This window comes from Chelonia mydas, chromosome 3 (assembly GCF_015237465.2).
Source record: "Chelonia mydas isolate rCheMyd1 chromosome 3, rCheMyd1.pri.v2, whole genome shotgun sequence".
Taxonomy (NCBI): Eukaryota; Metazoa; Chordata; order Testudines; family Cheloniidae; genus Chelonia; species Chelonia mydas.
In genome coordinates this window covers 32,933,645-32,950,274 of record NC_057851.1, presented here as the reverse complement: position 1 = coordinate 32,950,274, position 16,630 = coordinate 32,933,645, and the positions used below count along the sequence as shown (strand labels likewise).

The following is a 16,630-nucleotide window of genomic DNA, read 5'->3' as shown; positions in this document are numbered from 1 at the left end:
AAAGTCAAGAAACAATACATCCCCTGCTTTCCCTTCATCCACAGAATCAGTAATCTCATCATAAAAGGCGATTAGATTAGTCAGGCATGACCTTCCCTTGGTGAATCCATGCTGACTGTTCCTGATCCCTTTCCTCTCCTCTAAGTGCTTCAGGATTGATTCTTTGAGGACCTGCTCCATGATTTTTCCAGGGACTGAGGTGAGGCTGACTGGCCTGTAGTTCCCAGGATCCTCCTTCTTCCCTTTTTTAAAGATGGGCACTACATTAGCCTTTTTCCAGTCATCCGGGACTTCCCCCGTTCGCCACGAGTTTTCAAAGATAATGGCCAAGGGCTCTGCAATCACAGCCGCCAATTCCTTCAGCACTCTCGGATGCAATTCGTCCGGCCCCATGGACTTGTGCACGTCCAGCTTTTCTAAATAGTCCCTAACCACCTCTATCTCTACAGAGGGCTGGCCATCTCTTCCCCATTTTGTGATGCCCAGCACAGCAGTCTGGGAGCTGACCTTGTTAGTGAAAACAGAGGCAAAAAAAGCATTGAGTACATTAGCTTTTTCCACATCCTCTGTCACTAGGTTGCCTCCCTCATTCAGTAAGCGGCCCACACTTTCCTTGGCTTTCTTCTTGTTGCCAACATACCTGAAGAAACCCTTCTTGTTACTCTTGACATCTCTTGCTAGCTGCAGCTCCAGGTGCGATTTGGCCCTCCTGATATCTTTCCTACATGCCCGAGCAATATTTTTATACTCTTCCCTGGTCATATGTCCAACCTTCCACTCCTTGTAAGCTTCTTTTTTATGTTTAAGATCCGCTAGGATTTCACCATTAAGCCAAGCTGGTCGCCTGCCATATTTACTATTCTTTCGACTCATTGGGATGGTTTGTCCCTGTAACCTCAACAGGGATTCCTTGAAATACAGCCAGCTCTCCTGGACTCCCTTCCCCTTCATGTTAGTCCCCCAGGGGATCCTGGCCATCTGTTCCCTGAGGGAGTCAAAGTCTGCTTTCCTGAAGTCCAGGGTCCGTATCCTGCTGGTCTACATAATCCTTAGTTCTGCCATTAGTACAGGAGATTGGACTAGATGACCTCTCAAGGTCCCTTCCAGTCCTACACTTCTATGACTCCATTTAGCCATTGCTTGGTAGGTGACCACTGTGGTTATATTATATCTTACAGAAGCTCCCAAGATTTAAAAAAAATGATTTAAATTGTTGTTTCTTAGGAAAGTGATCTTCAGCATAAGTGACTGCCTACACGAGTTTATGTAAAGAAGATCATCATAGCCAAGGCTGATTGGTTTTCTAGAAGAGGGGTATCTTCATGTAGACCTAACAGGCACAGATTGGCTAATGATGTGATGGAGAAGTTTACAGCCTGAACTGTGAGATTACAGATTTGACTAAATTAGGTATGACTTTGGCCCATTGGGACAATGAAGGGTAATTTTGCACATGACCAGACTATATGTTACAGAAAGGTTCATATGTACCTCCAGCCTGGGTCCCAAATTTGGCACTAAAGCTTTGATTCTCCACTGGAATCTTCAGCAAGCTCAGGGCCTAAATGCATAAAGAGTACACATTCAATACAGTATATGACATCAGCCATAAAAAGATATGGGTCTTTAAATTGATTATCTAGGCTGGAATGCTGAAAATTTTTATATTCTAGCTTTCATTAATTTTGCCTTAATTTTCTTGTGAAATCTTAGGCTCTTCATGCTTTTTGGTGCCCCTCAGAAGTGTAGAACCTTAAATGACACTCCACCTGGATAAATACACCAGAGGAATTTAGAACTTTTCTATACACACTGGATCTGCACAGGTGTTTCTGTAATTAGCACAGATTGTGGGAAAAGGCAGTGTTCATTGACACTCAGATTTACATTAGTTTTTATTTGGTTAAGGTTAAATATAGTTATATCAAACATGGTTATATCAAACATGAACATATGGTGCATGCATGGTCTGTGACACTCCTGCCTCCCATTTAATGTATAAAACATTCAAAAAGGGGGGAAACAAATCTTTTCAGCTCCATTTTTAAAGCTGATGATGTCTTTTTGACCAACAGAGGTTGGTCCAATAAAAGATATTCCCTCACCCAGCTTGTGTCTGTAATTCCTCACACTGCAACTCAATAGACTTAAAATACTCACAGGTCTGTCCCATAGAATAGTGTAATTGGGCGAGAGGTAGGCGTGATGAGAGTATTGTATGTATTTACCCATTATCCTCAGTAAAGGAAAGTGAAAGATATACAAGATATTACAGATGCTGAAAGTTAATGAAGAGCTACAAGGAAGGAGTTGTCTTATCTTTTTTCCATTGCAGCTTGTGATTATTCATTTGCATATCACCTATGCCACTTAACTACTTAATTACCTTTATCTACCACTAGTGGGAAACCATAACTTTAGTGATGGAGGAAACTTCTCAAGGAATGGTGCTTTTCTCAGAATACGTCTAAATTAAAGACCTATGTTGCACTATGATTAATGAATGCCGGGTTAAGGCACCCGATGCCAACGCTCATCAGATCCCAGAAAAGGTGTTGGTTGATATAGACAGCAGGACGGTGGCCATGGAAGTTGGAATCTGCTAAGGAGTGTGTAACAACTCACCTGCCGAATCAACTAGCCCTGAAAATGGATGGCACTGGAGTGTCGGGCCCATACCCAGCTGTTGCCGGCAATGAGAGCCATGGGGGCTATGCCGCGATGAGTAGGAGGCCGCTGCGGTGCGCCTTGAAGCCTAGGGCACTGGCACGGGTGGAGCCGTCGCAGGTGCAGATCTTGGTGGTAGTAGCAAATATTCATATGATTAATGAAAACATTCTTGGCAAATGCTTTCGCTTTGGTCTGTCTTGCACTGGTCCAAGAATTTCACCTCTAGCGGCACTATACAAATGCTCCCAGCCATCCCTCTTAATCATGACAAATCGCTCCACCAACTAAGAACGGCCATGCACGGGAAACCTCTAAGAAATCAGTAGCCCAATATGGCCCAATATTGGGCTTTCAGTTCTGCTATCCTGTATGCAATTGTGAGTAATTACACATGTAAGTAGTCTTGTGTGCAAGGTTCCTCACCTACGTAAGTGTTTGCAGGATGTGGGCTTAAGGTAGGTTCGTTTTAAACCTTAACTTAACCATTGTGTAGACCCCAACTTCTTTTCTGCCTGAAATTTTACATGCAAAATCTTTACTGAGAGGAGAATGTTTGAGATGCACAAATAGGGGTATTTTTCAACTAAGGAACTTTGAAAATGAGGTTCTTTTTACTTTTTGAAAAAACTTAATTATGTTTGCAAGTCATAACAAAACCAGCTTGATCCTTAATGGAGCTGTCTGCATAATTTTAATCAAACAAATTATTTGCCAAATTTCACAATACTTTTCAAGTCAATAAATTAATTGTTTTACTAATTTTTTTCTGAGTTATAGATCTGGGGTTATAGTTTTGGGGCCTGAGCCAGCTTCCAGTTCTACTGATTTTTATGGGAGTTTGATCAGGCCTAGATGAATGTATTAGTGAATAATTTATTCAATACACTTATTCTTCCCTAGTCACTGTTCCCTCTAAGCTGTGCACGTGTGCATGCACACGGATCCAAAACACCGTGCGCACAAAAATTTGCACAGAAGCACAACAATTTGCGCAGAAGAAATTTTTGGCGCACACAGCCTGTCAAAAATTAGAGGGAAACATTGTCCCTAGTAACTTCATATTTGTTTGATTCATTAATCTTGGATGAGATCTAGCATCTGACCCAAAGTCCACTGACTCCAATGTAAAAAACTGTTTTTGCGCTTGAAAGGGTTTAGGCTGTGCACTTCCTTTTCCCTTTACTTCCATCTCCCTGATGCCCTTGCAAAAAATAAAGTTGGCCTGGTAGTTCAGGCACTGGACTGCACCTCAGGGGAACTAGATTCCATTCCATGCTCTGACACGGACTTCCTGGATGACCTTGGCCAAGTCTAATAGTATGCGATAATAGCATTTCCTTCCTCAGGCTCTGTGTCTGTTTTGTCTAGCTAGATTGTAAAACATTTTGGGTGCAGGAACTGTCTCTTCCTATGTATTTGCACAGTGCCTAGCAAAATGAGGGGCTAGCAGGGGCTTCTAGATACTATTATGAAATAAATAATAGCAATTTAATAACTCAATATTCTTCAGTTTTTCTTTTCACTCTCTTCTCTGACATTTGTAGATAGGCCTGTGAAAGTACTCCTTAGTGGTCGTGGCCTTGTGACTGGTTGTGTTAAGTTCATTTGCACTAATCTTGTTAGTTTTGTTTGCATTCAACCCACACAAACATTTCCCTGAAAGAGAGAGTGGTTTCCTTTGTGCTTTGTAGTTTAAATGGTTTGATCCTTTGGATTTGACTGTCCATGGCCCATATCTGTGGGGCCACACTCAGGGAACAGCCCGCATCCGTGGGGCGGCGTGGGGTGAAATAGCTCCATGCACTGAGGGGGCAGAGGGCCAGGCTATGGCCAAGGCAGCTGGACCCACTAGTTGGGGCTGGCTGATCCAGTGCTGGTTGTCCCCAGCCTGGGCTGTGCCCCCACCCCCAGGCACAAAGCTCTCCACATGTCCAAGCCCCACACACCATCCCGGAGCAGTTTCGCCTGGTGAGGTGCCTGGGCCGAGCTGGGGTTTCGCCTGGTGGGTGTCCCAGCCAGTAAGTTCCGAACCGCCCCCCTGGAGAACTGACCCTGGCCCTCCGAGCTGCTGCCAGCCCCTGGCAGAAAGTTCATGCTCCCAAGGGATGAATTTCACCTGCCCAGCAGCAAGTGCCAGGGCCACTCCCCCTGCAGCAGAGACACTCCAGGTTATTTGCTGGGAGAAGCTAGAGGCAGGAGGCGCTTGGGGGAGGGGACGGAATGGGGTGGAAGAGGCAGGATAGGGGTGGAAAGAAGTGGGGCCTTGGTGGAAGGGGTCGAGTGGGTATGGAGTCTGAGACACAGCAGGGGGAGAGCATTCCCAGGAAAATCAGAAAGTTGGGCCTGTGCTGCAGACAACATAGTATCCATGCATCATATATAATGACAATATTATGGTACTGTGCTTTACTTGGGCTACATAATCTATCTGGACATTTAATTTGATGCAGAATGTGGCAACCCAGATGTTAAGCGGTGCCTCTCAATGGCAGCATATGTGCTCCCTGCTCTTCTCTGCCCACCTATTAGTTCCCAGGTGGAGCTTACAGTGTCGGTTTTGACCTACAAAGCCCTAAACAGCTTGGGATCTGCCTAGTTGTGAGTGGGAGTGCTGTGGTGGGGAAGTTTTTATAAGCCTGAAATCTTAATAAATACATTCTGTATGCCATAGAGATTTATCTGACACCCTAAGCACAATCTCGGTTCTGTTTTTATACCATATGAACTGGAGCAAAGCCTCCAAATTTCAGCAAGCAAGACTGTACTAATTAAAATGCTAACAACTGGGTTGAATTGGTTCAGTTATGAGAAGAGCATATTGTAAGTTCCCCACCGAACAAAGATTTAGGATAAAATGTCTTCGGGGGTGAATGTCCTGCTAAAACATGCTTGAAGTAAGTAATAAACAAAATCTCTACTTCAAAAAGCTAAAGGTAAGGGTTAATAGAGAACAGATAAATGACCCCTTTGTAGATATGATACGTTCCCCCTCTATACATTGTGACTAATTGACAACTATGTGGGGTTTTTTTTAAGAGGGAAGAAAAGATTTGAGTTGGCTCCGATCCCATTACCACAACGTAGCTGGAGCTCAGCCATCTGTCACAGCTGCTGCTCGCTTTAACTGCCACTCTAATTGACAATGAACCCAGAGACCTGTAATAATTGTGGCTGCTCTGTGACTTCAGCAGGTAATGCCTTCCTTTTAGCCTCCATCAGGCCCCATCTGTGCTTCAACACTGCCTTTCTCTCAGGAAACAGGGGCTCTGTTAGACTCTGTAGCTCTGATTCTAGGTTGGGCGGGATCACCTCATTAGGGAGGCCTTCGGAAGGCCTAAGGGAAGCCATGTCCACAACGAAATTGAAAACCTCCTCAAACTTGTTGTAAGATTTTAATCCTATTGCCAACACACACAACATCTGCCATTCAGACGTTGTTTTAGATTTAGATTTAGTGCATAAGGGCTATTTTAAACCAGGGTCTCTTTTGAAGTATCTTCTCTTGGACGTCACTTTACTCCAACATCATTTTAAATGGACTGCTCTACCCCTTCCCCATCAGACACGCAAAAGCATTACGACACAAAATACAATTCTAATTAGATCAGTAGAAATGTTTTCAGGAAGAACCTCTGCCAAAGTTCAGGTGCTTTGGCCCCCCAAAAACAGAAGATCTCTGATGACCTGAAGAGAGAGAGGGTAAGATGTTTGGACACCCACCCTTTCCCAAGGATCACGTTTGAGCTTAGCCCTAGAGAATTGCCTCTCTCTCTTCTGGACATTGTGCCGCAGAGCTCGAAATGCTGATTTGCAGGTGCTGTGCAATGGCATTCTGAGAACTGCCAGCTTCTTGAGTGGAAACTTCTGGGAATTAACTTGGATTTTCCAACAGGTGCATACCATCAGATAAATATCAGCCCAAATAGTGAAATTACCCTACTGTAATATTATGTTTCTTTGGGCCTCATCCAAAACCCAATGAAGTCAACAGGAAGACTCCCATTTCCCTCAGTAGGCTTTGGAACAGGGCCTTAATGAAGTTTCATGTCTTTAAATATACAACAATATTGGGCCCAACCTTAAGTATTTCCCCAATTTTCCCTTAATTAGAGTAAGAACTGAGTAAAAACTTGATAATGACTTCAGGTTTTGCCCCACTGAGTTCAATGCCCCAATCAGCTCAGAATGGCTGAGGGCTCTTATTTGGTTGAAAGGAATATATTTCCCCATGATCTGATTAAAAAATGTTCATGGTTAATGATCCAGCACAGGATTTGTTAGACTGGATCAGGCCTATCATCCATCTAGTCTGGTATCCTGTCTTTGACAATGGCAGTACATTTGGCTTCATCTGCCCATTCACCCAGCTTGGTTTAGCCCCTCACGGTTTTGTCTAATCCTTGATAACCTAAAAGGCAATCTGCAACTTTTGCTACCTCATAGTTTACTTCCTTGAACAGAGCCCTGGTTGACCTCGGGCAAGTTGCTTCCTGTGCCTCAGTTTCTCCATCTGCTGATTTCCTTTGTAAAGCACTTTGTGATCTACCAATGAAAAGTGTGTAAGAACTAGGTATTATTATTACTATTGATCAGAAATGGCATCTCATTGTGTTTCCACGCAACTATGCAGGAATAACCTACAGAGGAGAGAATTTGACCCAGTGTAATTCTTATTAAGAGTGGGGGGTTTCTTCTTGAAAAGGCTTGCCAGAGCTAACTGGACCGAGCCATTGTCCTCAGCCAGATGATTTCTTTCTCAAGTTTTTGACACAGATGTGTGGAGAGATTTTGTACTAATGCTAAATAGATTGCACCAACTGTAACTTGTAGCAGAAAAATGCAGTGTAATGGATTTCAGTGTTTTCATACCCCTAACCACATATCAGCAAAACTTCACCTGAAAAATTAATGAAATTGTGAATTGAGTGGAGAGAGCTGTTGAAATGAGAAGCATATTACATTTTGGTTGTTAAGCAGCAGGAGATATAGTTATTATGCTTGCTACTCAGATACAAGGAAAAATATTTTAGACCTGGCGTAAAAGAAAAGATGGGGAAATAGCCTTAACAAAAGGCAAAATTATCTGAAATTCACATTGACAGAAAATTTAGCTAAATTGCAGACGTCTTTCTGGCAACACCTCGGAATGAAAATGAGCACAAAAGGGCAATTTTTCAAGCAAAGACGCTTTTGACATTGAAAACATGGACAAATCCCTATTTTGGAAAGTTCTGGACAAAAAGAAAATAGCCATTTTGTCAGAACTGAATAAAGTGACATTTTTGTGGAAACCTGGTAAAAGAGCAAATATTGATGAACTCCCGCAAAGCAGAAGTTTCCCACGGCTGTACACACAATGTCGCAGGGACAGACTCTGATCCCATTTAGGTAACCGTGACTCTGGAGTAATCCCAATGAGCTCATGGAGTTACTCTAGTGGGACTGAAAGTGGAATCTGGCCTTTCATCTAGGAACATAGATTTTTGACTCCCATATTTTCAACATATTGGCTCACTCATCTTACGGTACACAAGTAGTTTGCAATATGTTACAAGGCACAAATCCTTCCCCTGACCTCCAAAAGTGCAGAGGGTCCCCAGTACACATGAACTAGCTGCAGTTCCACTGTGTATGGATGAAACTGCCAAAAGCCTATACAACAACTAGAAACCACTCCCTGCATGCTGCAGAACCGAACTCTCAGGGGTATTCCTAAACTAACCACATTCAATGGTCTTTGGAGGCAAGATGGGGAGGGAAAAGAAAACAGGCACTTTGCAGATCCTGTAGCCTCCCCCGCCCTCATATAGCATTATGTTGGAGTAACTGTTACTGGCAGTATTTTAAGACCTGGTCAACTGAGTGTATGTAAGGGACAGAGAAAGCTGTATCTACTCAAGAAAGATCCAGGGGCAGCCCCACATTCCAAGTAGTCAGCATGCTACAGATCCTGTATGGGCATGCCTGCTCTTCAGCAGCATGCTTAGGACATACTGTTAGACATATTTTCTGCAACATAAAGCATTAGCCTTTCAATTAACATAAGATCTATTTTAATTGAATTGGCATTTTTCTACATTTTAAGTTTCTACATGTATATTCTAATGCACCTACCAGTTATTTGTGAATATCTTGTTCAGATTTGAGTCAGTTGCTCCATATTAAAAGCTCAGTTACAATCCAAAAACTAGAGATACTGAGGCAGGTGCCAGTGGTGATTCTCCAGATTTATACCAGTATAGCCAAGAACAGATTGCAGCCCATTGTGCTTATCATCAAAGGCATCAGGTTTTAGAATCAACAGTCTGTGGAAGCCAAGCAAAATATCCTCAGGAGCTTCTTGCGCTATTCATTGGGCTGCTTTACTTGGAAAACTGTCTGAGCTTTAAACTTCATGCCCACATGCCATACCGGGGCTTGGAACAACTGAAAACTCTATGGGGACGGCGTTACCCACACAAATCTCTGTACCTGGACTAAAACAAGAGATAAGTATCTTATCAGATAAAAGCTACCCAACTTCAAGTACTGTTTATAATAATGCATAAGCACACAGTAGGAGAGCTAAGGTTGTGTGTTCAACCCTAGATTGCTAACCAAGCAACCCTCAATCTCAAAGTTCTCTTCAGATAGGTTTTCTGATAAAATGCATGAGAGTTTCTTTCAGTATGAATGGCAGATCCTCAGCTTAGTACACAGAAATTTCTTGCACAGCATTAACATTAAATCTTCTGTCCTTATGTGCATGTTAAAGCAACCTTCATTGCTAAGTTTGGGGCAGATGACAATGTAATCTTTTATCTTTGATAGGAAACTTTTCCTGTCTTCTGCAAAACTTTATGTCTGTACAAATCATTGTATGGGGTCGGGGGTCCTAGGATGGAGTTTTTTGAAAACCAATTTTCTCAGGCTGTTGAACACAAGCTGCCTCATCAGTCCCTCAGGCCAGGCTGGAAGGTAGTAATGGTGATGGTGGCGATGGAATTATGGATGTTTTTGTGCCCCTCCAAATTCCTTATAGTTTAGGGGATTTTCATTTTAGTACTGGAAGCTTTGGCTTAACTGATTCTTTTGAGCATGTGCAAGTTAGCTGGAAGTTCCATGATGTGCCACAATTGCAGAATCACAGACATTTAGGGCTGCAAGGGACTACAAGAGGTCTTCTAGTCCAACCTTCCTCACTAAACAGGGTTAAGTATACCTAGACCGTCCTTGACCGATAGTTTTCTAACCTGTTCTTAAAAACCTCTGGTGATGGGGATTCCACAAATTCCCTAAGCAACCTGTTCCAGTTCTTAACTAGCCTTATAGTTAGAAAAAGTTTCTAATATCCAACCTGAATCTCCCTTGCTGCAAACAAAACTGATTATTTCTTCTACCGCCATCAATGAACTTGGAGAACAATTGATCATCTTCCCCTTTATAACAAAGCTTTACCTATTTGGAGGCTGTTATCTGGCCCCCATCAGCCTTCTCTTCTCTAGACCTTTCCTCCTAAGTCTTGTTTTCTAAACCTCTTATCGTTTTTGCTGCTCTCCTCTGGATTGTCCAATTTTTTCACACCTTTTTTAAAGTGTAGTGGCCAAAACTGGACACATTACTCCATATCACCAGTACCAAGTGGAGTGGGACAATTACCTCACAGGTCAGACACATGACACTCCTCTTAATACAACCCAGAATGACATTTGCCTTTTTCACAACAGCATCACACTCTTGACTCATATTCAAATTGTGATCCACTCTAACCCCCAGATCCTTTTCTGCAGTACTGCTGTCTAGTAAATTATGCCCCATTTTGTATTCATGTTCATTTAATTTTTTTCTTTCTAAGTGTAGCACTTTTGCTCTCGTCTTTATTGAATTTTATCTTGTTGATTTAAGACCAGTTCTCCAATTTATGAAACATTTTTAAATTCTAATCCTGTTCTTCAAATTCCTTCAGCCACTCCCAGCTTTGTATCATTCACAAATTTTATAAGCATACTCTCCACACCATCATTCCAGCCATTAATGAAAATATTTACTAGTTGCAGGACCCCACTAAACATATCCTCCGAGCAAACCACTGATAATTACTTTTTGAGTAGTCTTCTAACCAGTTGCACACCCACCTTATACTAATTTCACCTAGACCAGATTTCCCTAGTTTGCTTATGAGAATGTCATGCAGAACTGTCTCAAAAGTATTACTAAAGTCCAGATATGTCATGTCTACTGCTTCCCCCATACCACAATGGGATATTATTTCTATTTTTCATACAAATTCAGTATTTCTTGTATTTTCTTACCAGCAAGTACAAGATAACAAATGGCTTTTCAGTTCAGTTGGTTTACATTGGCCCTATCTCCCAGTTTAGTATCGTCTTCAAATTTCATTAACATAGAGTTATTCCCTCTTCCAGATTATTAATAAAGATATTAAGTGAGACTGGGCCTAACACAGAACCCTGCTGTACCCTACCAGTCAGTTCCCGTCAGTTCACTATGTTGCCAAATAACATTACCCCTTTGAGATCCTTCAGACAATTTTCAGTCCACCTGGATGTCCTAATATCTAATTCATATGGATTCATTGGAAAGAAAGATGTCATGAGGCACTGTATGAAATATGTTACTAGAATTCAATGTATAATCCATTCATCCCACGATTCACCAAGAGAGACATTTTCAAAAGCACCTTAGGAATTTAGGAGTATAAATCCAATTGAAAGTCAATGGAAATCCTTCAGTAACTTTGAAAAATCCTCCTAACTTTGTAATTTGATCCAAAAAATCAACCAAGTTCTATGGTAATATTTTCCTTTATAATAATACCTACCACTTGTATAAAAATGTTCATGTGTAGATCGCAAATTGCTTCATTATCATTAATGCAATTATCTTCACAATGCCTCATTTTACATATGGGGAAAAGAGGCACTAAGTGGCTAAGTGACTTGCCCAAGGTCACACAAAAAGTCTGTGGTGGAGAAGAGATTTGAATCTGAGTCTTCTAAATCCTAGGTTAGGACCCTAATCATTGGACCATCCTTCCTGCTTTTATAAGACTTGCTTCTTATTACCATAGTTCCCTAAGTCTATAAATTATTATAATGTTTTTTCTTAATATTCTTCCATTATGTTACTACTGATTGAATTAGATTTACTGGACAATAATTGCCAAAAGGACTTGGAGTTAAGCATGTTATGCCAGTGCCTCAGACTTTTGAAGAAGGGTCATCATGGCATCTTCAAGGTAATCAGCCAATACAATCCTAAAACATCTTTTGCTTGGTGTCCAGAATCAGTCAGGTCTGAAAGGCACATTGGAAGGGTTGATTTCTACTCAGGAGTCTAGATGGTAATTGTTCTACTCAGCTGGGGAAAGGGAATGAAGGGAAGAGCTGAGGTTCCTGAGTAGAGCTGGATGACATTTTTGGATAACTAATTTATTCACTGAAAAACACAGTTCTGGTTGACTCAAAACTATATGCAAAATTGACCAGATTAGTTTCAGCTGTTCAGTTTAGAGGAGAGATTTAAATCCACATCTACCTCCCAGGCGATTGCCTTAATCACCTGGCTATAAAGTCATTTGTGCTCTCTTTGGCTCAATGAATATTTAAATAGTTAAACAATAGAACAGTTTCAACAGGAGAGATTGAGAACAACTCAAACCAGATTAGCCTATAGCCTGGTGGTTGGGGCACTCCTTGAGGTGGCAGGAAATAGGAATTCAAGTCCCTGCTCTAGGTGGGGATTCAAATGTAGGTCTCCTATCTCCCAGGCAAGTTTCCTAAGCAGAGGGCTAAAGGTTCTGTGTCAGGGATTGTGGCCTCCAGCAGTCAGTCTCCTGGTAGCCAAACATGCGCAGCAGGCTACCCAATTGACTGCACCCCCTGACTGGTCAGGAAGGGCAGCTGGCTGGCTTTTAAGCCCAGTAGCAACTCTGGCTAAAACTCAGAGGCCTTAAAATCCATTTAAAAAAAAAATCCTTGTAACATCTATCAAAAATACAAGGGGAGGGGGGCAATTTTTTTTAAACTCTTCTGCAATTCTTTAAGAACACCAGAAAAGGTGTGAGACTCATAGTCATGAAAAAGATACAAAGCCCAGTGCATGGCAGAGGGAGACTCAGGAAGCGAGTCAGCTATGCCACAAATTCAAAAAAGCAGCAGCTGCTCTCTGGCTGCTCCATGCGTATCGTGGCCTGTGCAGCTGCCCTTGCCCTTGCTCCGGTGCCTGCTCCTGCTCCTGTTCCCCTTTGGCTCCTGTCTCTCTGGTACTGATCCTCGGCTTGTTCCTGGGCCCAGCTCTAACAAGTAGGCTGAACTCTTGCTTTAACTACTAGGCAAGACTGCCCAGGGCCTGGTTTCTAACAATATAATAGGTCGCACAAACACACACGTGGTTTGCTGGCCCAAAACAGGCTTTTTCCAATTTACTGGCAAATTCCAAATATTTTTGGAACTGAACTGAATATTTTTTCTGATTTTTTTTTTTTTTTTTAAATATTTGCTGGCTGAACGGCAACATCAATGATTTGCCCAGCTCTTCTCCTGAATTGCCTATTTCAGGGCTGGAGTCTGTAGTTTATTAATACAATTCTGACTTTACTTCAGGGACTAGACCTAATCCTACTGGGGGAGTACACTGCTATTGCCATTTCTGTCACTAGCTACTTAAAAAGGACAGGAAAGGGCTACTCCCTCTGCACTGGCCAAAAGAGGGAAGTTCACACTGTATTTGTTGAAAAGGTAGCAGAATTGTTAGTGTAGCAGGCACTTCTTAGAGCAGATCAGGAATAACTCTGTCTGAGTAGTCAGAATTCTTTCAGGGGCTCCCCCTGCACCTTCCTGCAATGCATGGCTTAACAGCCACAATCTGGCCCCTAACATCTAATTACTTTGGTAGGTGCTTTCCCCATATGAACACTAGTGCTCTGTGTTACTAGCATTAGTATGCCTGAACTCCAATGTCTGCATTTTGTCATGTAAGCATTAGAATGCTTGTAAAATAAATTGGAACTATTTTAACGTTTAAAGATCTGTTCACCTCTTAAGAACAGGCACGTCTGTGTTCAGCTCCATTAACATTAATGGAAGTCATAGGTGTGTACATTGGGAGGAGACCCTGACCCCCAGGGAATTATTGTCCAGAGGCGGTAACAGCTACTGCTTATCTCTTATTTAAATAATCTAGTTAAACACTAAATAAATCTTCCAAATTCTGCTTTTTGTTGCTCTCAAAGAAATCAAAGGAAGAGGGAAACCACAAGCCACACTCTTGAATTATTACAGAAAAATAACCAACCCCAAATATCCTGTTTACAAGCTACACATATCCAAATGGATTATTTTTTTAAAAACAGCAAACCAGTTATATACATAAGCTGCATCTAAATGCCGATTGAGAGGATAGATCACTATCTTTGTAAGATTAGCAGGAAATTTAAATTATCGATTGAACTAGGTCTTGAATAAAAGAAATTATCTTGAAAACGTAGGCTGAAAATTGAATTTGTTCACTTGATGAAGAAATCCACCAGAATTAATATTAAAGATTCCACTTCTATCTGCTAGGTCTTACTACATATTTACTAAACAGTGGTTTATCTGCATTTGAGCAATAGCAACATATGCATATTATAGTGCAACACCAGATCACACATACTGGTGAATACTCTACATCTCTTATACTGTACTTTCTCTTTAAAAATGGTTCAGAGACTCTACTAATTTTGTAATGAAAATGCAGCTATTTTATTGGATTCACATGCACAATAAAAGACAGGTAGCACTAACAGATATGCAGTGATTTCTGACTTCTTGGTGATTATTTATAAATACACTGGTAATGACAGGTTAAGATCAATATCTATAATAAGTAGATACTGAATCCAGTATCTTAAATAACTATAAAGTTCTTATAGCAATCTGGCTACAGCTTTAAATGTGATTTGGATAATTTAAATTGACATAAAGTCACATTCCAGTGGTCAAAGAGATTTGATGGTATCTTCTTTACACAGAGTTAAGTGAGCCTCCAATGTTTGCATGCCAATCCAAATGAAACCACTTAAAGGGAATAAACACTTTTTAGTACTTAGCACACTTGAGACATTTTTCATACAAGGAAACAGAGTCTAAAAGAAAACTCAGGAGACAAGTGGACAAAGGATTATTATTATTCTACAGTTATATAGTTAATACATATATTTAGAGTGGAAAGTAAAGTTTACAGTCTAAATTAGACAAACACAGAACATGAGGGGAAGGATGGTCTAATGATTAGTGAACTAGTCTTAGACTCGGAAGATCTTGGTTTAATTCCATCCTCTGCTTTTTCTAAGTGACCTTAGGCAGGTCACTTACTCATTCAGTTCCTCAGTTTCCTGTCTGTTAGACTTCCCTGTTCTAAAGATATTACAAATTGTGTGGAGTTTTGGATATGACATAATAGGGACTAGCTAAGTATCTGAGATAGATAACATTAGACTTGGGTAAAGATGAGGTGAGGGTTCAAACACAGGAGATGTGCCTTTATTTAAGAGCAGATCTGTGCAGAGCAGTAGAAGTTAGGTTGAGGAGCCCGAACTTCCTATAGCAAGAAACAAAATGAGTAAAGAGACTTTGGGGAGGAGGATTATTTTAGTTGCTGAATGGTGGATGAATTAAAGAGTTTGAGAGGTAACAATCAAGGTGGATGGAGAGGGAGAGGTTAAAATAGTTCAAGAGAAAGAAAAACAGTGTTAACCAGGGGCATATTTTAGAGCTGATACAGAGAGAGGAAGAATAATATGATTTGGTGAGAACCGTTGATATGGAGACAGAAAGAAAGGGAGGAATCACAATAATTATACTGACATCCTTTTAAAAGTGCTTTGAGATCACTGATGAAAAGTGCTACATGAGAGCTAGGTATTATTATTACAGACAACCTCAAAGCTCTGAGCTTATCTGATGGGGAGTATAGATAGAGAACATGGAGAGAAGATGGATGAGGAGGAAAGATGAGCTGTTCAATTTTTGTCATGTTAAATTTAATTTAAGAAAGCTGTAAGACATCTGTGAGAAAATACCAGGGAAGAAGAAAGACATATGAGCTTGAATTTACTGGGGAATTTGTGGATGGAGAGCAAAATTTGAGAGTTGTCAGCATAGCTGTGATAAGAGAGATCATAGATGAGGTCTCTTGGGGGAAGTGTAAAGGAAAAAAAAGTAGGCCCAGGATAGAACCTTTAGGAACACCAACAGAGAGAGGGAGGAGGAGGAGAAAGAGGATTCAATAAAGGTGACACTGAAGGAGAAAACGGTAATGTAGCAGAAGAACCTGGAAAGGAGTGAATAGTAGAAGCCCTCAAAGAGAAGCTCTCAAGGAGAGAGGGGTGGCTAATGATGTCCAAACCAGCAGAGAGATTTAGGATAATAAGTAAGGAGAAAGAAAAGGAGTATTGAGGCACCTTAAAGACAAACAAATTTGTTAGTCTCTAAGGCGCCACAAGTACTCCTTTTCTTTTTGCGGATACAGACTAACACGGCTGCTACTCTGAAACCTGTCATTATGCAAGTAAGGAGAAGAGCCCTTTAGACTTGGAAAGGCAAAGATCAGTAGTGACTCTTTAAGGGTAATTTCAGTGTAATGGACAGGTTGGAACCTGAACGCAAGGGAATTGAGAAGGGAGTTGAAGGGGTGAGGTTAAGAGACTGTGCGGGAAAATTGAAAATGACTGATAATGCAACAGGGATAAAATGAGGAAAGGGCCAAGAAAGTTTGAGCTGAGAAATGAGGAGATGGGATTGACCTGAGACATTGGACAATGGCTGGAGCTTGGAGACAGTAGGACACAGGGAGAGAAGAGTGGAAGGGGTTGGAGAATTAGAGGAGAGAAGGGTGTGGAACTTATACTGGAGTTTGTCGATTTTACCTTTAAAAAGTTAGCAGGATCCTAGGTAGAGAGAGGATGGAACAGAAGAGG

At 41.3% G+C, this 16,630-nt stretch overlaps 2 long non-coding RNA genes across 2 annotated transcripts in view; one reads left to right on the top strand and one right to left on the bottom strand.

Moving 5' to 3' along the window:
* Positions 1-2,507: 2,507 nt before the first annotated feature.
* Positions 2,508-4,915, top strand: LOC122465311. Its single transcript, XR_006290055.1, has 4 exons — positions 2,508-2,685; positions 3,072-3,077; positions 3,703-3,713; positions 4,905-4,915. It is a non-coding gene; the product is annotated as an uncharacterized LOC122465311 (long non-coding RNA).
* LOC122465310 overlaps positions 2,520-16,630 on the bottom strand; it is a 30,504-nt gene continuing 16,393 nt past the window's right edge. The window contains exons 3-5 of the long non-coding RNA XR_006290054.1: positions 14,155-14,159; positions 9,824-9,833; positions 2,520-2,637 (exon numbers count right to left, since the gene is read on the bottom strand). This is a non-coding gene — a long non-coding RNA (uncharacterized LOC122465310). The remainder of the gene's footprint in view (positions 2,638-9,823; positions 9,834-14,154; positions 14,160-16,630) is intronic.